General features: G+C 45.4%; 1 protein-coding gene across 1 annotated transcript in view; it reads left to right on the plus strand.

The window, feature by feature from the left end:
- The first annotated feature begins 18,390 nt into the window (after nt 1-18,390).
- LOC134610682 (von Willebrand factor A domain-containing protein 5A-like) overlaps nt 18,391-23,491 on the plus strand; it is a 28,470-nt gene continuing 23,369 nt past the window's right edge. Inside the window, exon 1 of the mRNA XM_063453790.1 lies at nt 18,391-18,675. The gene's annotated coding sequence lies outside the window, so the exon portion shown is untranslated. The remainder of the gene's footprint in view (nt 18,676-23,491) is intronic.

The raw sequence follows: 23,491 nt of genomic DNA on the forward strand, positions 1-23,491 counted from the left end.
TAATTGTAAAAGTGGTGTAATATTGATTAAACTGACGATAAATGGGGGCGGAGCCTGACCGCCATACGGCGTGGACGTGGGTTCCATGAGCTCCTGTCCGGCGGGCGGGAAAAAGCCAAATAACGCCTTCCACCTCCCCTTTCACATTTTTTTGAACCAGTTTGGACTTTAATTCTCCTCCTATAGGTGGTTTCTAAGGACGACAAATTAATTTTTCTACAATTGCTATTGTCCATTACCACAGTTATTTAGGAACCACTACTTATTCTATTATTTCATTTTTTATTTTTGTTTTTCTTTTGTTACCACTATTACTATTATTTGTGTTCACATTGTCTTATTGCATCCCTATTAAAGGTTAAGTTTTAACATTACTATTAGGAAGGGGTTTCCTATCATGGTCGATCTAGAATAGAGATTAGGAGTTTCCTATCTCTCTTTATCTTCCTCTTTTTCTTTTTCTCTATAAAACGTATGTAAGGGTTATCCCCTTTTCCAGGATTCCCCAGACACACTCCAGGCTGGTTGCCGTTGGCAACTGGTTTGTTTGTCTTCTCTACAGAAGAAAATCATATTCACAACGACTTTGATATTTAATTGTAAAAGTGGTGTAATATTGATTAAACTGACGATAAATGGGGGCGGAGCCTGACCGCCATACAGCGTGGACGTGGGTTCCATGAGCTCCTGTCCGGCGGGCGGGAAAAAGCCAAATAACGCCAGCCTCGAGACCAGAAAAAGCACCAGGGTGCACTACCCACATCGGGGGTGCACCACAGAAGCGAGGCATACCACCCGACGCCCATAGGGACCAGGGGCACTGAAAACCGGGTGCGGCCTACCTGAGCTGATACCTGGGCATAGCGCTCGTTCGCCCCCAAGCGACGCAGCAAGCACCCCACCCCTCCCCTCCCCTTTGGACCGGTGGGGGTTATCCCGGTCCCCACTGGCCACTCTGAGCCCACTGACGGGCTTACTGACCATGCAGCAGGCAGGGGTATTACCCCGACGAGACGCAGCCAAGATGGCGGCCCAGCAAAGGCCCAATCCAAACGGAGCAAGCTCTCGACCGCCAACGCAGGCACTGGAGGCATTTGACAGGCTGTGTACAAGCTTCTGGACGACGCTGTGCAAGCAGGGAATGACTCACAATCAAGCGGTGAGAGCAGTGGCTAAGTTGATCCACCCTGCTGCCCGGCACCGCCACTATGATCCCCGGCCTCAGCCCCCCAGAGCAGTTCACCAGCTACACAGAGGCAAGCGACAGACAAGGCAGGAAAAGGCGCCAAGAGGCTCGGGCATCACCACCCGCTCCCACGCTCCCAAACAAGCCCCACACACAAGTACCTCATCGGATCCAGGCACCAGAGACCAGCACGGCACACGTCTGCCCCTTATGACCACAGTCTCTAACCAGGTCACATTTCAAGGGTCTACCCCACAGCCTACCGAAGAAGCCGACTCCCACTGCAGAGACACCCCTGAGAGGGCTTCCAACGCCAACCTCCAGGACATTCCAGCGCTGGGTATAGGCTGAAACGCCTGCCACACTGCCTCACAAGGGTACTTTTATCAGTAGCTTGGACTGTTCCAAGCTCCCACAAAACCCAAGCACCCAAATTCAGAGGCCTTATCACCCAAGCGGACTATGCTTCCATTTTTTACTTTGCCCCCATCGGTTATGGACCTGCAAAATATGTTGAAGCCAACTCCCAGTGGTTTAACGCTTACCTAATCCCTGACATAACATCTTTATTTTTTGTTAAGCCCACTATACATAAGCCAGTTATTGTCCCATGGCATACCATAGTATTGTATTATAACTACACTAGAATAGCCGAACTAGCTTTGCTAATCAGTATTCACTTAATGTTACTCTGACAATATAAACGTATAGCCAAGCTTGTTATCTCTTTATATATAAAAACTGATTTAGCTAGCATATAATTTAACATATGGTTCTAACTGCACTAACACAGCTAATCTAGCATTGTTAAGCATTAATTGTTTTTATTTGTCACATTTACTTCTACTCAGAAATTATAACCGTTTAGTTAAACTGGATAAATATACCATAGACTGAGTTAAGCAATTGCCACTAGGCACCCTAATGGCGACCGGAGCATCTGGGAGGCCCCGGGACTTGGTTTAAAGTTGTTTACTTTTACGCAAAGACTCGTAAATATGTTTGATTGTTAGCATTGTACCACAGTTCGTTACATGCAACCAGGGCCGGATTAACATAGGGGCTGATATATATATATTTTTTTTTTACACATTACTCTACTACACTATTACTTAGGGTTTCCACCTGGCTTGTATTCTATTGGCACAGCCAGTATTTGAGGCTGCCTGGCTGGTGCTGATATTGCAGTCCAGTCCTACTGGCAATACAAATGCTGGTATTTTCCTAAGTATAAACAGAGATTATGATGCAATACCAGCACTGGCCAGTAGGTGTCGCTGTGTGTGGAGAGAGGCAGGGATAGGAAGTTCCAGCATATCCCTCCATGCCTATCTCTACTCACTGATCCGCAGGGGAGCAGCTACTGAGAGTCCAGACAGCAATTCCCACCCTACAGAGACAGCCTACAGGTCAGGGAAGTGTAGGGTGGGGGGAAAGGCTGCAAGGAGACATGGGGACACAGACACTAAGGGACATTGGGAGACATTATGACAGACACTTGGGGACACTAAGGGACATTGGGAGACATGGGGACACAGAGACACATGGGGACACAGTGTCCCCATGTATCCCGGTGTCCATGTCCCCCAGTCAGTGGCCCTGGTGTCTCAGTGTTCCCATGTCTCCCAGTGCCCCCTAGTCTCCCAGTGTCTCAGTGTCCTCATGTCTCCCAGTGCCCCAAGTGTCTCAATGTCCCTAGTGTCTGTGTCCCTGGTGTCTCAGTGTCCCCATGTCTCCCAGTGCCCCCACCATGTCTCAATGCCCCCATGTCCCCCAGCCAGTGTCTCTAGTGTCTGCGTCCCTGGTGTCTGTTTACCCATGTGTTCAAGTGTCCCCTATTTTCTCAGTGTCTCCATGTGTCCTAGCCAGTGTCCCCTAGTCTCCCAGTGTCCCTGGTGTCTCCGTGTCCCCAGTGACATGGGGACCCTGGGAGACATGGGAACATAGACACATGGGAATACTGGGGGAAACAGAAAGACATGGGGCTTTGTGACACTGTGATACATATGGACACTGTGATACATAGGGTCACTGGGAGACCTGTGGACATGGCACCAGGGGACACTGGGAGACTAGGGGACACTGGGAGACCTGGGGCACTGAGACACTGATACATAGAGACACTGAAACCTGGGGTAATCGACACATGGGGACACTGAGTCATGAGGGCACTGTGAGACATGGGGACACTGGGAAACTTGAGACACTGGGGGCAATCTATCTATAAAGCAGAATCAAACCAAGTAGTTTTTTGGTAATTTTACAGCATTTTCTCTTATGTCACTCCTTTTTCTCATGTGATGTCACCCTTACATAATTAATTATGCAAATTAGCAAGGCAGGTATGTTTTTCCAAGAAAGGTGGCAACCCTAACTACTTTTCACATACTCTTGCTTAAGTATGGAAACTTAAGAGGGATGTATGGGAACAAAACTTTTGTGGACTGGCTGAATATGAAATTAGTTAAAGGACCACTATAGGCACCCAGACCACTTCAGCTCAATGAAGTGGCCTGGGTGCCAGGTCCATATAGGGTTAACCCTGACTGCTGTAAACATAGCAGTTTCAGAGAAACTGCTATGTTTACATTTGGGTTAATCCAGCCTCTAGTGGCTGTCTCATTGACAGACGCTAGAGGCGCTTCCGCTCTTCTCACTGTGATTTTCACAGTGAGAAGACGCCAGCGTCCATAGGAAAGCATTGAGAATGCTTTCCTATGGACTGACTGAATGCGCGTGGCTCTTGCCGCGCATGCGCATTCGGTCGAAGAGGGAGAAGAGACCCCAGTGCCGAGGGAGCCCGGCGCTGGAGAAAGGTAAGTGTTGAACCCCTTCCTCCCCCTAGAGCCCGGCGGGAGTGGGACCCTGAGGGTGGGGGGGACCTAAAGACCATATAGTGCCAGGAAAACGAGTTTGTTTTCCTGGCACTATAGTGGTCCTTTAAGGCAGTGTTCCCCAACCCCCGGGCTGTGGACCGGTACCGGTCCGTGGATCAAACAGTACCGGGCCGCCCAGGGGTGTGCGAGTCTGCCGGCTAATGCAGGGCTGGCAGTGCCAAAGTGCCAGCCCTGCAATGTGCCTGCGGACCGGGGAGGGAGATCTCTGATCTCCCTCCCCGGTCCGCAGGCACTGTGCTGACAGCCGGCAGCGGAGGGAATGAGAGAGGACCCGGGAGCTCTTACCTGCAGCTCCTCCGGGTCCTCCTCTCGCGAGATTTGGAGCGTTGCCACGGTAACCACGGCTACGCTCCAAATCTCGCGAGAGTGAACTCTAGCCCTGTAACTGGGCTAGAGTTCATCTCACCACCACTGGGACCACCAGGGATTCCCCACCGGACCACCAGGGACTAAGAAATGTCCCCCCTCCTCCCAGTAAAGGTAAGAAGGGAGGGGGGACATGAATATATTAATTTTAATGAAATAAAAAAGCCTCCCTACCCTCCTTACCCCCCATACACACACTGCCCCACAAACACTGCCCCCATACACACACTACACACACTGCCCCACAAACACTGCCCCCATACACACACTACACACACTGCCCCACAAACACTGCCCCCATACACACACTACACACATTGCCCCACAAACACTGCCCCCATACACACACTACACACACTGCCCCACAAACACTGCCCCCATACACACACATTGCCCCACAAACACTGCCCCCATACACACACTACACACACTGCCCCACAAACACTGCCCCCATACACACACTACACACACTGCCCCACAAACACTGCCCCCATACACACACTACACACACTGCCCCACAAACACTGCCCCCTCATACACACCTGCCCCACAAACACTGCCCCCATACACACACTGCCCCCATGCACACACTGCCCCACAAACACTGCCCCCATGCACACACTACACACATTGCCCCCATACACACACTACACACACTACACACACTGCCCCTATACACACACTGCCCCACAAACACTGCCCCCATGCACACACTACTGGCGCCATAACAGAGGGCAGAGGAGACTTGTGATCGGGCACCAGAGAGAAGGGGCACTGCATGGAAGCAGAGGCAGCTTGGGACAAGGTAGGTAGGAGACTGAAATACAGCCTTGAGTTCCCAGCCACAGAAACTCCCCCAGTCTGTGACTGGGAAAGAAGCTGCGGAGTATAGGTGGTGTTACATCAGCATTAGTCTGCTGGTGTAACACTACCTACCTATCCTGTCTGTCACATACCCTCATATGTACCCCATTTTTATTAACTCTCACATGAACATGCTATATACATTCAGTCTGCGTATGTGTGGGACCGTGAACCAACAATTTTGAGTCTATGTCTTTATGTGACTGTGTTTGTGATTTTCTCACTATGTATGTGTCTGTGTGTTTTTTTAATATATGTGACTGTTTTCTTTTTTGTCTTATTAAATCAAAACAAGCGGGCCACGGAAAAATGATCAAACGTTTACCGGTCCACGGCGATAAAAAGGTTGGGGAGCACTGCTTTAAGGAAATGCTGACTTTGTCTCTCTAACACTGTGGCAAGTTCCCTTTCTTCTACACTCACTACATACAGCTTTTCTCTGTCCCAGACTATATACCAGGAGCTTCTGCCTGCTAGTAAGAAGGTAAGGAGAGGAGTGGACGAGCAAATGCTACGGGACAGTCCTTAGAAAGCGTTGAGCGAGCGCATCATTAGACGCATTTATGCCAAGCTCAGGGTGCTGTCTGCATAGTATGCCCTTAGTTGGCCAGCTTGCATGATTGGTAGACAGTCTGGCATGCATTCATGCCAGACTTGCCTTCCAATTCTTTGGGCAGACATACCCTCTTTTTGGGCATGTTCGCCCCTTTTGGCAGGTTACGTGATTTGTGTCAGTGGCACACCCTTTTACCATGCCTGTTGACTTCCTGCTTGACTGGACACTGCTGTTAGGGTGATACCGGAGAAACTGACGGAAGCAAAGCACAGAGAGATGGACACAGGTTTCTTCAGGAAGGAAGAGATTCTTTATTGGATCACCGATCGGGACTCAGAGGGACTAACGTCACCAAAATACAGCAAGTTCTGAGCCCCGGACAATAGTGCAGGCTCCTTATATAGGCACATAACTCCTCCCATATTAAGCTCCACCCGCACATTCTCTTGACCAATCAATACAAATAAGAATTAACTTCCTGCTTGACCGCATGGCCTGTCCAGCACAATGGAGGAGGGGAATACTACATCCTGTATTCTTGCACATGCTCCGTACACTACTGATCGTATCTTGCCTCGTGCAACCAACTGATCGATACGTCAGCATATGCACGTACACATGCCACGTGGTAATCTCGGCCTACTAAATTTATTTTTACCGAGATTCCACCACATTCCCCCCTTTGATGCCTCTTGATATTTCACAATTACTTGAGGCATCACTTAACCTTAGTTTGCATACACCGCAAGTTACCTTGAACCAGACCAGACTTATCTTATGATGTGAATCTTCAACACTCATCTTCCTGCATTGGTTCTCCCTGATCTAGAGCCTCATATTTATAAATTGCCATTATCTGTGCAGCAGCCTTCCTCTCTGCTATATTTTCTATCAGGCTTTGCACAGACCTAACTACTAAGGGTATAAGACACGGCAGGAGTAGACACAACATTAAAATCAGTAGGACTCCACCTACCACTGCCTTAAGCCCTCCAAACCACTCATACCAGCTACCAAACCAACTACTTGGATTATACCCTTTCCATACCTGAGTAGGCACATGCGCTAGTTTAACCATATGGCTAGTAAGCTCAGCTATTGCTTGCCCTTCGTCATCTATTTGAAGACAGCAATTGCTCAGGTTAAACTTCCCACATACACCTCCCTCTACTGCCAAAAGGTAATCCAAGGCTAATCTATTTTGGTAGACTGCTGTCCTCATCCTGGTATTATGCTTCGCTAGAAGATTGAGCGCTTGTGATGTCTCGTTAGTAATAATCTCAACCACCGCCTGTAATCTTATAATACGGTTGAGCATATAAATAGGGGTTCTATAACCAAAGGTACCATCTTCTGCCCACGTGGCTGGCCCATAATAATCTATAATACGCTGGGGAGGCCATTCATTATCTTCCCAGGCGCCTATCTCTATGGGTCCCCTTTTCTTCCTATGATTCACATCATATACTTTAACACCTAAAGTCTCACCTGTTTCAATAGGTAACAAGAAGAAGGATGGTTTGAGCATACCCAACACACATGCCCCTTCCCAGTCCTGTGGCAACTCCGAATAGGCTTTCTTACCACAGATCCAGTACAAATTTGCTGGGGCTCTCCAGGTAGATGTGATGGATAGATCAAACCACACATCCTTTAAATTGGCGTATCTAGCAAACGGGTTAGATGGTTCTGAGACATTTGAAGCCGAACACAAAGTTGTATTCTTTGTATCATCATCATAAGCTTTTTGCCCTAGACAAGTTAATTCTCCTACAGAAGTATTATACATCATTCCTTTCCTTGCTATGCAAACATAACCTATGATGGAGGTCTTTAATCTCCACTCAGATTTACCTCTAACACTCATATGATAATCGGCTTGTGTAGATATTAATTGGTCAATTGCCTCAGAACCGGACATTACCTCCTTTGCTTCCCAAGGCCATTGGTCTCCCATGTTAGTACCTCCACACACATAGCAGTTGGTAACATTAAGACTACCGGCAATACTTTCGGCTAAATCAATGAACAGGTTTTTAGCATTATGGGGGATCTTATTATCTATACTCATCTCTTCATAAAAGGAATGGTATACTTGATGAGTTTGGGAGGATACCGTATCAGTCTCTATCCCTATAAACAATACTGTCCCAGGATCTAAACCCGTCCCATATATTTGAAACCCAAATAAATTACCATACTTGTCTAAGAACTTGTCGGGGTTATTTATAAGTATATGGACTGGATTGCATTCCATAGACTTACAATATGGGCTGGTAGGCAACTTAGTCACTATCATGTCCTTGTCTACTGTCTGTCCCCAAGTTGCCCACCCCACACAAGACCAATATGGGCAAAAGTTATAATCTCTATTTGGGCATCTAGGACTCACATATTTATTTTTACTACTGGGACAAATATATTTATCATTAGACCCATACGTCCTCTCCCATCTAAGATCCCCACATACATTCCACGGCTTTCTACCACTTGATATCGCCTTACACGCATCAAATAGCAGAACACCCGAAGAATGTACGGATTCTAATACTGTCTTGTTAATTAGGGTCCCCTGAGGATCTCCATTCCTGAGAGTCAACCAAATTGTACGAGGTTGATACTCCGGACTGAAGCACTTAGGTTCTCCTACTCCTAAATGGCACACACTATATTCTATATTTAGGTATCTACATCTTGATACATCTCCTTTACACTCGTATTGTGAATGCCAAATTAGGGTTTGGGAAATATGGTTACCTGTTCTTGTAGTCTTAATGCATACCTCACAGCTAGGAGTGTCGGTACCTCTACCTTCCTGAATATAAAAATACACATAAATAAACATTATCAAGAACACATCTTTCGTCGTCATCCTCAGTCTTCGTCCGTGCGAAGGCACCTCAGCTTCCAGGATGTAAGGGCTGCAGGGAATGGAGTTCTGCTCTTCTTCACAGGAGTCCCTTCGAGACTTTCCCTGGCTTATATACTATACGTCAGTGGGCGGACAGGCTTTATTATGGCCCTCTCACTCACACACCAAATCTCTGAAACAATAAAATTTTGTAATCCACAAAGTTCCTCGTCACTCCGACTGAGTCCTGCGTTTTAACCGGATCTTGCAGGGATTCTCTGGATCTGCTGTAACTTGCCAAGAATCGACTGCTGCTGGTTTAACCCTGGAGTGATGTATCCACGGAGTCACTTCGGCTACTTTTATCGCTGTAGGGGTAGACAAAAGAACAACATAAGGACCTCTCCACTTGGGCCCTAACGGTACATTATTCCACTCTTTAATCCACACTTGGTCTCCTGGATGGTAACTATGAACTGGGGGATAAATATTCACAGGTAATCTATCTTGTACCCATTTCTGTACCTCCTCCATAGTCTTACCCAACTCTACAACCTGCTGCCGGGTAATTCCTTCTCCCAACTGACTCAAGTCCCACCTTAAGTTACCAAGTACGGGAGGTGGTCGCCCATACATGATTTCAAAAGGAGAGAAGCCCATCCTTCTGGTAGGGGTACTGCGGATTCGCAATAGAGCTATGGGTAAGAGAACGTTCCATTTAAGTTGGGTTTCCTGACACATTTTAGCCAACTGATTCTTAATAGTTCTATTCATTCTCTCTACCTTACCAGAACTCTGGGGTCTATATGCCGTATGAAGCCTCCACTTTATACCAAGCATATGAGTCAGTTGTTGTAGGCACTGATGAACAAAAGCTGGACCATTGTCCGATCCTATAGAGCAGGGTAGTCCATATCGGGGTATTATTTCTCGTAGCAGGAATCTCACAACTTCTCCTGCTTTCTCTGTACGAGTAGGACATGCTTCTACCCAGCCTGAATAGGTGCACACAATTACCAACAGGTAACGATGTCCACCCGATTTAGGCATCACTGTATAGTCAATTTGTAAATCGGACATGGGGAGTCCCCCCATAAACTGGACTCCTGGTGGCTTTACTGGTCCTTGCCTTGCATTATTTTTAGCACACGTTACACATCTTCGTACAATGGCCTGAGTCAAGTTGGACAATCTTGGTATGTAGAAATGTTTTCTGAGAGATTCTTCTGTGCTGTCTCTCCCAGAATGTGTCCCGTTGTGATAGTTTTGGACAATTTCTACCGCTAGTGATGCTGGAATGACTATTCTTCCATCTTCTAACTGATACCATTTGTTCTCCAAATACTTTCCAGGTTCAGTCTTTAACCACTCCTCTTCTTGAGCTGTATAAACTGGAGTCCATTGAGACAGTGGAGTTGGTATAAGGGCAGCTATATGCCCCACATATTCCTGTCTTCCCGATTCAGCGGCACGCTTAGCTGCACTGCCATCCGATTTCCTTTGGTTACATCACCATCTCCTCTCAGATGCGCTCGACAATGTATGATACCGACTTCTTTCGGCTCCCACACTGCTTCCAATAGTTGTAGGATTTCAGCTGCGTACTTGATTTCTTTGCCTTCTGAATTCAATAGTCCTCTTTCTTTATACAAAGCTCCGTGGGCATGAGTGGTTAAAAACGCATATTTGGAGTCCGTGTAGATGTTCACTCTTAAACCTTCAGCCAATTGTAACGCTCGTGTCAGTGCTATCAATTCTGCCTTTTGTGCTGATGTTCCTTTCGCCAGTGGCCGAGCTTCTATCACCTTGTCTATTGTTGTTACTGCATATCCTGCATAGCGGATCCCTTCTTTCACATAACTACTGCCGTCGGTGTAATATGGAACATCGGGGTTCTGGATGGGAAAATCACGAAGATCTGGTCTACTTGAAAATACTTCATCCATTACTTCCAAACAATCATGTTGACTTTCAGTAGGTTGTGGCAAAAGGGTAGCTGGATTTAAGGTGTTTACAGTCTCTAAATGCACTCTTGGGTTTTCACACAACATTGCTTGATACTTGGTCATACGGCTGTTACTAAACCAATGATTTCCTTTGTAATCCAACAACGTCTGTACTGCATGTGGGACTCGTACATAAAGTTCTTGACCCAGAGTGAGTTATCGGCTTCAGCTACTAGCAGGGCGGCTGCAGCTACGGCTCTTAGACAAGGTGGAAGTCCGCTGGCCACTGCATCCAGTTGCTTAGACATGTAGGCAACAGGTCTTTGCCATGATCCCAAGTACTGTGTCAATACTCCCACAGCCATTCTTCTTTGCTCATGTACATACAGGTAGAATGGTCGTGTGTGATCAGGTAGACCTAATGCTGGGGCACTCATCAAAGCCTTCTTCACATCTTCAAATGCCGTTTGCTGTTCTTGAGTCCATAAGAAGGGGTCGTGCTCTGTACCTTTGATAGCTGCATACAGAGGTTTTGCCAGTATCGCGTAGCTGGGAATCCATATCCTACAGAAGCCTGCTGCCCCCAAGAATTCTTGCACTTGTCTTCTATTCTTGGGTATCGGTATTTGGCACACAGCTTCTTTTCTCTCTGGCCCCATAATTCTTTGACCTTCAGAGATATGGAATCCCAGATATTTGACAGTTGGCAAGCACAACTGAGCCTTCTTTCTAGACACCTTGTATCCTGCCTTCCAGAGAATGTGTAATAGATCGTGCGTTGCTTGCTGACATATTTCTTTTGTAACTGCTGCTATCAACAAGTCATCTACATACTGTAACAATACACACTCTCCTGGGATGGACTCGAAATCCAGTAGATCTTGACTTAGAGCTGAACCAAATAGGGTAGGTGAATTTTTAAACCCTTGGGGCAGTCTTGTCCAGGTCATTTGGCGTTTTGAGCCCGTTACAGCGTTCTCCCATTGGAAAGCGAAAATACATTGACTTTCTGCGGCAATTCGGAGGCAAAAGAAGGCATCTTTGAGGTCTAAGACTGTAAAGTAAGTAGCTCCGCCCGGAATTAAAGCAAGCAGGTTATATGGATTGGGTACAACTGGATGTATACTAACAACCGCATCATTGACTGCTCTCAAGTCCTGCACAGGTCGATACTCATCTGTACCGGGCTTTTGAACAGGCAGCAATGGGGTGTTCCAGGGGGAAGTACAGAATTTTAGGATACCATACCGTATGAACTTATCCAGATAAGATTGGATGTTCTTCTTAGCCTTCTGCGGGATGTGATATTGTCTTAGGCTCACTGGATAAACCCCAAGTTTTAGTTCGATTTTAATAGGTGGAATATTGCGGGCCAGTCCTGGTGGGTTGTTCTCTGCCCAAACTCCTGGTATGTTGAATAAGGACTCATCACTCCTAGGGTTTTGGCTAGTCAACGCTGTATAAAGTCGCCACTCTTCTTCCTTTGGTACGGATAATGTCATAATACCTGAAGGTCCATTAAACTTTAAGGATGTTGTTCCATTTGGTAGGAACGTAATCTGCGCTTGTAATTTAGATAGCATATCACGTCCCAGCAATTGGACTGGACATTCAGGCATATAAAGGAATTGATGTTTTACTACGTGGCCTCCCAATGTACAGAGTCGACTTTTAAGAACCGTTTTTTCAGCACTTCTTCCAGTTGCTCCTATTACAGTAATAGTCCTTCCAGATGGAGGAGCAACTAGATTAGTCACCACTGAATGTTCAGCACCAGTGTCGATCATGAACGCACTCCTTTTTCCCCCTATTGATACATCGACCATAGGCTCCGCTCGACCAAGGGGGATGGAGCCCGGTCAGTATCAATAGTCCTCCATGACCGTGTCAGCCAATCCTACAAAGTCCCTGCCTTCTCTATCGCGGGACCTTTGCGCTGCTGGGAAATACCTATCTTCCCTAACACTTCCTCTGTTCCCATTGCTCCCTCCGGGGCCTCCTCTACCTCTCGCTCTGCCTCTAAAGTTTCCATAACCTGCCCTGGGTTGGTCTCTCTCGTACTGCTCTCTTTGTGGACACTCGTTCCTCCAATGCCCTTCTTCCTTGCAATACGCGCACTGATTCCTACTCAAAGGCTCCCTATTCCATCTACTATTCGCCTCTATCTGGGCCCCGTCTATCTACGCCTGCGATTGCTACCGCTAGCATATCTGCCTTTCTACGCATCTTGCGCTCTTCCTCTTTCTTACTTTCTGTTTCCCTGTTCATGTATACTTTATTCGCTACCTCCATTAGTTGGGTGATAGACATACCTGCAAACCCTTCTAACTTCTGTAGCTTGCGCTTAATATCTTGGCTGACAAAGGCGGAGTTCACCATTCGGGAATTATCTGCGTCTTCCGGATTAAAGGGGGTATACAAGCGGTATGCCTCCAATAATCGGTCATAAAAGACACTGGGCGCTTCATCACTTTTCTGAATCACCTCAACTGTCTTCGACATATTAATGGCTTTCTTTCCTCCAGCTTTCATGCCAGCAATTATAGCGTCTCTATAGGCTTTAAGTTGGACCATATCTGCGCCATTAACATTCCAGTCGGGATCGGTGTTAGGATAATGTGTTACGGCCCATGCTGATGGATTGGCTTGATTCAAAGCACGGGTTTTATCCTCTAGCGCTTTAATGGCCGCTTGGTTAATCCTTGTCCTTTCCTCATTGTTAAACAAAGTCATTAATAACTGCTGGCAATCAGCCCATGTCGGGTTATGTGTCTGAACTATCGAGGTGAACAGATCGGTCATAACTTGTGGTTTCTCAGTATACGAGGAATTGTGGGTCTTCCAATTCAAGAGATCGGTAGTCGTGAACGGGACATATACGAAGACTGGGTCAGCATGTGCCATTTGACCTGCGGCATCGATATAGGCTTACCCAGGATTCAGACGAAGAGGCATCTGATAATGTTTTAATTGTTGGGTACCGGTCAGTTGTCGGGTTAGTATGGGGCTACGTGGAGGGGCGTCAGTTAGAGGTTCCGGTCGGGGGGTAATAAAGCATGAGGCGAAACTATACAGTCACCCACGCTATAATTCTCTATATACGAATTACCCGTCTATAACACACCCCAGTAACATCGTCTTTTACAAATAGCGGTTACAGTACGGTTAGCATAGGTCAAAGCACAATTTAAGGTCACAATACAATTATTAGTGGTTATGGTGTTAAACATGCAATAGACGACAATGATTAGTACTTATATACAGTGTCAGTAAATATACAGGGTTATGGTACCGTGCACTATGATACAGCAACACACTATTAACACTCTCGCTAGACGGCTGAGCTTGCGCTATCTAACAAGATATACACTTTACTAAACAATCTTTAACACATTTACAATTCCCAACTAAACTATTGGCCAGTACCTTGAATGGACTACCTAAAACTATGTACACCCGTTTTGGTTAGCCACACTGCCCAAGCACCACATATAGCGAGCTAGAGGACCGAATTTACACAGGCGCCTCTTAGTCGATTACTATCAAAAATCTAGTGGGTTCCAAATTTACACGCCTTCCCACTTAGCCAAGATAGGTTGAGAGCTAGCGAACCGAATTTACACAGGCGCCGCTTAGTCTCCCGGTCCCTCCGACCTAGCGAACGTAATATACACCCTAGAACGCTAGTCTAGACAAGACACCGGTGTCCGGCTAGGGCTATTTACACAGGACCCCGCCTGACTAACCAAATCAAACGGTCTGACTAAAGAGCGTTCGATTGAGCGGTGCGCCTTCGCTCCTTCCCTCCGACAGAGGGGGCAGATTCCATACACAAATAACCCCTTATGGGCCTACCGCACAATCGGTATACCCCTAGTGGGTCTGCCGTCTAAAACAGCAGTTGTCTTACCTCCTCGTTCCTGAACCTGAGTTCACACTCATCGACGGGGACACCCCAGCACTTCTTACGTAGAGGCCGATGATCTCCTGGACAACAGACCAGTGGCGCCGAGACGAAGGGAGGTCCACGCAGAAGTTCAGGGGTGCAGCCGTAGAGAACGTGGGCAAAGATAGACCGTCTCACGCCTCTGCCTCTCAGCTACCGTTGAACGATGAGCTTCCCGGCCAATGCACCAAATGATACCGGAGAAACTGACGGAAGCAAAGCACAGAGAGATGGACACAGGTTTCTTCAGGAAGGAAGAGATTCTTTATTGGATCACCGATCGGGACTCAGAGGGACTAACGTCACCAAAATACAGCAAGTTCTGAGCCCCGGACAATAGTGCAGGCTCCTTATATAGGCACATAACTCCTCCCATATTAAGCTCCACCCGCACATTCTCTTGACCAATCAATACAAATAAGAATTAACTTCCTGCTTGACCGCATGGCCTGTCCAGCACAATGGAGGAGGGGAATACTACATCCTGTATTCTTGCACATGCTCCGTACACTACTGATCGTATCTTGCCTCGTGCAACCAACTGATCGATACGTCAGCATATGCACGTACACATGCCACGTGGTAATCTCGGCCTACTAAATTTATTTTTACCGAGATTCCACCACAAGGGGTTATGGATTTACTTGAAAGATGAAAACATAAATTAGAGCTAGATTAGCATAGGGTATTTATTTTCTTTTAGCTGCTGTTTTATTTCCCTCCAGTACTATCTCCATCAGATACATGACGCTTGGGAGTGTTTTAGTGTTTTTGGTCGATAAGATTCTGTAATTAGGCCCATCATAATTGTCAGCACCAGGCCCAATGGGCTGTTAATCTGGCCCTGCATGCAACACGCTTTGTCTCAACCTACACACATATAAATGATACACTGTGACCTTGCCTAGCAGGCCCTACAAACGTTGACTTAACTGAACTGCTCCTATATATGAACACTAACCTCATAATTTGTCTAGCATATACTATAACATGAAGCACTATGCTTAAATCTGAATCTGCGTGCTCTTCACGTAACTGGGCCAGAGTGGGCTACGGTATGCAAGACCTGCTATTCATCTTCATCTTGTTTTTGATACACCATAAAATAGGGCACTGCTCTGCCTTACTATGTAGCTAGCACTAGGTCAGGGGTAGGCAACCTACGGCACTAGTGCCATGCACGGCACTCGAGGTGTCTTTGCACGGCACTCAAGGCTGCTAGAGTCAAACAGGCTCTGGCCTATCAGGAGTCCCAGTAAAACTTCAGATATCTGCTAATCCGAAAAGGTGGTGAAGGACAATCCTCAATTTATGCATTGCAGCACATAGAGGTAGTGATCTTAGATCACTTCTTCCCAGCACTTGTGAATAGGAAGCCACACTGTAGTAGAGCAGCTCGCAGTTGCTGTTGCAGCTCCTGTCCTTGACCTGTACCTGGCCAGACTAGTCCCCACTGGAACCCAGGGAAGCCACCCACACTGCTAGATATACACAGAGCTACAGAATAACCCTCCCCTCATACAAATAATACAGACAGCCCACACACAAACATACACACAATCCACAACGAAACACCACTAACAATCCACATACATGCACACAACCCCACATGCAATACCCCAAACAGCCCCCACACACTACCAAACACACACTTTGACATATCCATCCACACACACACACAATTCCACAAGCAGCACCCATACACAGCTTACATTCATTAGTATCATACACAATACCATAAACTACTCATGAACATAAACAATATAATAGCTCATATACGCAGGGCCTTCTTTAACGTGGGGCAAACTGGGCAGCTGCACCGTGAGCCCTGCTGGCCTCAACTATTTCTAACCCTCTGGCTGGTAATCTGCACACTAAGGAGGCCCACCGGGTGGCCCATGCACAAAGGACCACCCGCTGGGCTTCTGTCAGCAGGGATCCGGCACACGCTGAGGTGCTTTAACAGCGCGAGCAGGCCCCTTGCTTTTCGGCAGCAGGCTGGGAGGAAGTGACGGCCACGCATCACTTCCTCCCACAAAGAGAGGAGCACGCAGGAAAGAAGAGTAGGCAGATTGGAGGGGGGCTGGCCAAGAGCTCTAGACCCCAACTCCCAACGCCTTCAGCCACCAGCAGTTAAGGTAGGAAACTGGAGGGTGAGTTTTAAAGTGTATGTCTGTGTCAGTATGTCTGTCAGTGTGTGTGTGTCAGTATGTTTGTGTGTGTGTCATATCTGTGTGTGTCAGTATGTTTGTGTGTCAGCATGTCTGTGTGTCAGTATGTGTCAGTATGTCTGTGTGTGTGTCAGTATGTCTGTGTGTGTGTCAGTATATCTGTGTGTGTGTGTGTCAGTATGTTTGTATGACAGCATGTCTGTGTGTATGTCAGTATGTCTCTGTGTGTGTCAGTATATCTGTGTGTGTGTGTGTGTGTGTGTGTGTGTGTGTGTGTGTGTGTGCTTGCAATCACGCCAACACCACATACAAACATATTCCACAAAAACACACAAAAACTGCTTAGTGCTAAATACAGACCTGCAAACATGAGTAAATGGTAAAGCCCCAGCTGTCAATGCTATTCTGGAGTTGCACGACAGATGGGGATCTACCTTTTTATCACCCGTGCAACAGGGAGACCGCCAAGAATTCTTGCACCTCTCTACTTTAGGTCCGCCACTGTGTTGAGGTGGAGGACGTGATTGCATGCCTGGGAAGGGGGGACAGGGTCCAGGGGGCCCTAAGCAAATGCTTTGCCCAGGGTCCAGTCATTATTAAAGACAGCCCTGCATATATACGCACAAATACAACGATACAAAGCAATTACAGTACAAATAACACAAGCAGAATACGGCAGCACACACACCTCGATTTATAAAAAAAATAGGACCGGCACGCTACGGGACATCACAATCCTATATCGGCACAGTGCTGCTAAAAGGTTGCCTACCCCTGCACTAGGTAATACTACTCCTGCACGGCCATTTACACGAGAAAGGCAACACTCGCTCCGTAGCATCCTGACCCAGCTAATTAAAAAATGCAATTCTATTAATCGACCCACAATACTACATTGACTACACTAGTCTACTGGTATAGCTACCGTTACACACGACACAGCATCTTAACTTTCTTTTTTATTTCATGATCGGAAAGATAAGCGATGCTATTTTAGTTTAGCTTATTTTATGATATGAATATGCCTAAGTCAGAACAACCGAAACCGTGTAATGCATAACTTAAACATACAAAAATGTGCAAAGTCGTCTTTACCCCTTCCTGTTAAAATGTTTTATAATACGCTGGAGGAGTGCCTTTGGGGTAACTCACAAGCGACTGTACTTTGCTTATGCACTTCAAAAATAAAGAATAATAAAAAAAAAAAACTGACGATAAATGTTCATGATATATGTAAGTTACAACAATAATGCATGCACTCTGGTACGACTCCCTGCACAGGTATTCCCGGCACATTTCTGAAATATATATAAAATCTATCAAATTCAAAGGATGGTCGTATTTCACAAACCAGACGTGATATAACAAAAGTGAATATATATTTGGAATCAGCATGAAACATTGATCTAGAAAAATATGTTTTTGTTTATGATGAGAGAAAAAAAAGTTTTATTTTGTTGACCTGTGTAATTACAGCCAAAAACCCTGTGCTCACAGGCTGATGGAGATATTGATCAGTAGTGTTATCTGACTCCATTGCCAGCAGCATAAACAGCAACTGATGAGCCAGTTTCCTGGATAGATATCATGTGAGTCATAGCTGATACAGTGTTAGAATTTCCATAACTTGGACCAGTGTCAGAAGCTTACTGTAACTCTTGTCATTTCATGCATTCTGATCTTCTACTCAGGCCTGTGGTTTGGCCTTGTGATCGGCACTCCCTCCCACTGCAAGTTCAGCTGTTGGTGGGCACTCCCTCGTACACTGCTTTTGAGAACTGAGCTGAAAGGGATCCAAGATTCATACTGAGCTACATAACAGGAAGAGAAGCTGCGAGTGTGAGAGGTAAGAAGGGAAAACAAGCAGCAAACACAGGGACACCTGCGAAAAGGTATGTAGGGGTTATTGACAGCTGGGGGGCGCTGTAAAGAGATCGCAGGATACAGGGATATAAACAGTTTGCTGAATCCATGGTATAATTAGTGAACAGGAGGAGCCCTAGGGCATCATCAGCAAGCAGGATATAGGAGTTATAACAGCTTGCATGATGCAGGTAGAAAGAATCATTGCTTATCAACATGCAGGATCCACAGGATATAAACATATAGAATGCACAGAACAACATAAAAAATAGGCTATAAACATATAGAATGCACAGGATACAAACATAGAATGCACAGGATACAAACATAGAATGCACAGGATACAAACATATAGAATGCACAGGATACAAACATATAGAATGCACAGGATATAAACATATAGAATGCACAGGATATAAACATATAGAATGCACAGAACAACTTATAGAATGCACAGGATATAAACATATAGAATGCACAGAACAACTTATAGAATGCACAGGATATAAACATATAGAATGCACAGAACAACTTATAGAATGCACAGGATATAAACATATAGAATGCACAGAACAACATAAAAAAACACAGGCTATAAACATATAGAATGCACAGGATATAAACATATAGAATGTACAGAACAACCTATAGAATACACAGGATATAAACATATAGAATGCACAGAATAACATAAAATACACAGACTATAAACATATAGAATGCACAGAGTACAAACAACGTACAGGGATGTATCTGCAGACAGGTTCCATTGGGTATAACCTGCTTGCAGGAGGTATAATCAAGCAATACCCACCTGTTCTAAATGGGCTGCAGTGGGATCCACTGATTATAAACAGCTTCTAGTGTGCAGAGGTTATGAGCAGACAGGATGCATTGGCAGAACTAATGAAGAGAGGGCCCTAGTGCAAGAAATTCTTTTGTGCCCCCCCTGTAGCACAGAAGTGGCCAAAAAGTAGATCCCCATATGTCGTACAACTTCCACGAATGTGTGCTAGCTGGAGATCTACCATTTGCCCATACCTGCAGGGTTGTATTTGTGAGCAGTGTTTGTGTAGTTTTGTAAGCATGTTTTTGTATAGAGTATGTTTGTGCATGAACTGGTGTATTTGGATGTATGTTGATATAGGAATGCAGTAGTGTGCTTGTTTGTAGTGTTTGCTTTGAATGCAGAGGTGTGTTTGTGTGTAGTGTTGGTGATTGAATGATCAGGTGTTTGTATATAATCTAGTGTTAATATAAGGGTGTGTTTGTATTTAATATTGGTGTTTGATTGCAGGGGCGTGTTTGTATGTTGTGTTGGCTTTCAAATGCGGATTTACATTTGTGTGTATTAAAGGGACACTATAGGCACCCAGACCACTTCAGCTCAGTGAAGTGGCTTGCATGCACAGTCCCAGGTCCCTGAAGCCTGCAAAGATAATTATTGCAGTTATTTAAAAAAACACATTATTGCCGTTTTTAATAGGACATCCAGCGTCATGTAAAACCCCATAGGAAAGTATTATACATTCTTTTCTATGGGGGAAATACTTATGCAAACACGGCCATTGCCACATACATACACATTAACACTCACAGATGCACACACTGACACATACAATCACACCCAGATACACACACTGACTCATACGTACACCTTGAGTCACAGGTACACACACTGACACACAGATATACAGTCTGACATAAACACACACTGACCTCACAGGAGGAAAGGGAGAAAGGAGCAACGAAGGAGCTTCTCCAGACTTCCCACTCCCATCAGCGGGACCCCAAGCAAGCCACCCTCTGATTAGCATACCTTTCGTGTGCAGGAAGATGGCTTGCTTTGGGTCCTGCTGCTGGCTGTGGTTGATGAGTGTGAGGTGTGGAGCACTTCTCTCCTTGCTCCTTTCCTTATAGTTGGGAGGAAGTTTCCTACTCTAACTTCCTCCCAGGGTGCCGATGTGAAAGGATTGCGCCGTGGCGCCCGACCTGGCCACTGTTCAGCAATACTCATTGGGTGTCCCTAAATGCATGGGGCAACCGATGGGCTCCCCCAGCATGCGGGCATCAGAGCACGAGGGTGTTTTCCCTGTGGTGTCTGCACCCACTGTAGGTGCAGACCACAGGCTATCTTGCGCTCCAACCCTGGGGTACTTTTGTGCTGGCTGGGAAGATCATCTGATCTCCTCAACTGGCCTAATTGGGCATGCAAAGACACCTTGCTTGACAACAATGCCGATCCCTGGCATAGGGAGCAAGAGTTTGCAGTGCAAAAGCCAGATCCACATCTGTATTTGTACAAAATGGTAAATGGTAATTCAGTAAAGCCTTGGAGCAGCTGCTTATGTCTTAAAGGGACACTACAGTCACCAGAACAACTACAGCTTATTGTATTTGTTGTGGCAAGTAGAATCATTCCCTTCAGGCTTTTTGCTGTAAACACTGTCCTTTCAGAGAAAATGCAGTTTACATTACAGCCTAGTGATAACTTCACTGGTCACTCCTCATATGGCTGCTAGATGTGCTTCCTGGGGCAGAACTGCCATTCAGTGTCTCCACGCTCTGCATGGAGACATTGAACTTTCCTCATAGAGGGGCATTATTTCAATGCATCTCTATCAGGAGATCCTGATTGGCATGGGCTGTGTTTGGCTTCTGCTGGCTCTGCCTCTGATCTGCCTCCTTGACAGAATCACTTCTGATGATGTCTGCCAAGCAGGCAGATCAGGGGCAGAGGCAGCAGCTGCAGACTTGAATACAAGCAAGATTTGACTATATTAAGGGAGGCAAGGGGGAGCCAGGGGAGCTCGATGGTGGTTTTAACACTATAGGGTCAGGAATAAATGTTTGTGTTCCTGATCCTATGGTGTTCCTTTAAGCAATATAGCTCATATAATCTATAAATTAACAGCTTGATTTAGAACACGTTGCAAATGTGCTTTTAGTTTACATACATACACATTAACACTCACAGATGCACACACTGACACATACAATCACACCCAGATACACACACTGACTCATACGCACACCTTGAGTCACAGGTACACACACTGACACACAGATATACAGTCTGACATAAACACACACTGACCTCATCACAGGAGGAAAGGAAGAAAGGAGCAACGAAGGAGCTTCTCCAGACCTCCCACTCCCATCAGCGGGACCCCAAGCAAGCCACCCTCTGGTTAGCATACCTTTCGTGATCAGGAAGATGGCTTGCTTTGGGTCCTGCCACTGGCTGTGGTTGATGAGAGTGTGAGGTGTGGAGCACTTCTCTCCTTGGCTTCTGCTGGCTCTGCCTCCTTGACAGAATCACTTCTGATGATGTCTGCCAAGCAGGCAGATCAGGGGCAGAGGCAGCAGCTGCAGACTTGAATACAAGCAAGATTTGACTATATTAAGGGAGGCAAGGGGGAGCCAGGGGAGCTCGATGGTGGTTTTAACACTATAGGGTCAGGAATACATGTTTGTGTTCCTGATCCTATGGTGTTCCTTTAAGCAATATGGTTCATATAATCTATAAATTAACAGCTTGATTTAGAACACGTTGCAAATGTGCTTTTAGTTTACCACATATTGCAGTGTCCCTGAGAAATGTGATTTTCCTTGCATACATTTCTTCTTGAGCAAAAAGCGTGCAAAAGTAGTGTGAATCCAACACAAGCTGTGATCAAATTTGAGGGCTGTGTATTCATTGAAGTTTTTCCATCAGTATAAATGCAGAGATGCAGACCTAACACTCACATCAAGGATGACATTGTGGGTAGCAGACTATGCTCTCTGTATTTATTTGTTACTCAAATAATGAACACAATGTGTTGGGAATTTGTGGAGAGATTATTGTGGCATCTTGTTTTGTTTTGTTTTGAATGCGATTTTTAAGCAACTTTGCTTCCAACAAAAGAAATGAGTCATGCTGCCATACTTTCCCAAATTGCATTGTGGGTAAAGAGGCAGAACTCTAACGGGCATTCGATTCAATATACCCAATGTAGTTGGCTCTGATTTCATTTTAAAGATCAGGGATCTTTGTGTGGGTTCGCCCTTATATCGCCCTTATATCCCCTAAAAAAATGTAAATGCTTCTTGTTTTATGAGGATTTAAAAGGGAACTGTTACTTCTCTAGAAATTACATCTTTGAATAAAACACTGACAATCACCTACAACTTGTGTTAAAAGGACACGGATAAGAACCAAAATAAATTAGCTTAATGAAGTGGTTTGGGGATATAGATTATGTCCCCTGCTACACTTTCTGCCATTTATGAGTTAAAGGTAATCTGTACTTTAGGATGCAAGGACATAATATATATGCCCAAATCGGTGTCTGATACTACTATCTATACTACCCAATCTATACTACTACCTAATCTATACCACTATCTATACTACCTAATCTATACTGCTATCTATACTATCTATACTACTACCTAATCTATACCACTATCTATACTACCTAATCTATACTACCTAATCTACACCACTATCTATACTACTATCTATACTACCCAATCTATACTACTACCTAATCTACACCACTATCTATACTACTACCCAATCTATACTACTATCTATACTACCTAATCTATACCACTATCTATACTACCCAATCTATACTACTATCTATACTACCCAATCTATACTACTATCTATACTACCTAATCTATACTACCCAATCTATACTACTACCTAATCTATACTACCTAATCTATACTACCTAATCTATACTACCTAATCTATGCTAGCTAATCTATACTACTATCTATATTAGCTAATCTATACTACTATTTGTACTACATAGTCTATACTGTTATCTTTACTACCTAATCTATACTGTT

Source organism: Pelobates fuscus, chromosome 5 (assembly GCF_036172605.1).
Source record: "Pelobates fuscus isolate aPelFus1 chromosome 5, aPelFus1.pri, whole genome shotgun sequence".
NCBI classification, from domain to species: domain Eukaryota; kingdom Metazoa; phylum Chordata; class Amphibia; order Anura; family Pelobatidae; genus Pelobates; species Pelobates fuscus.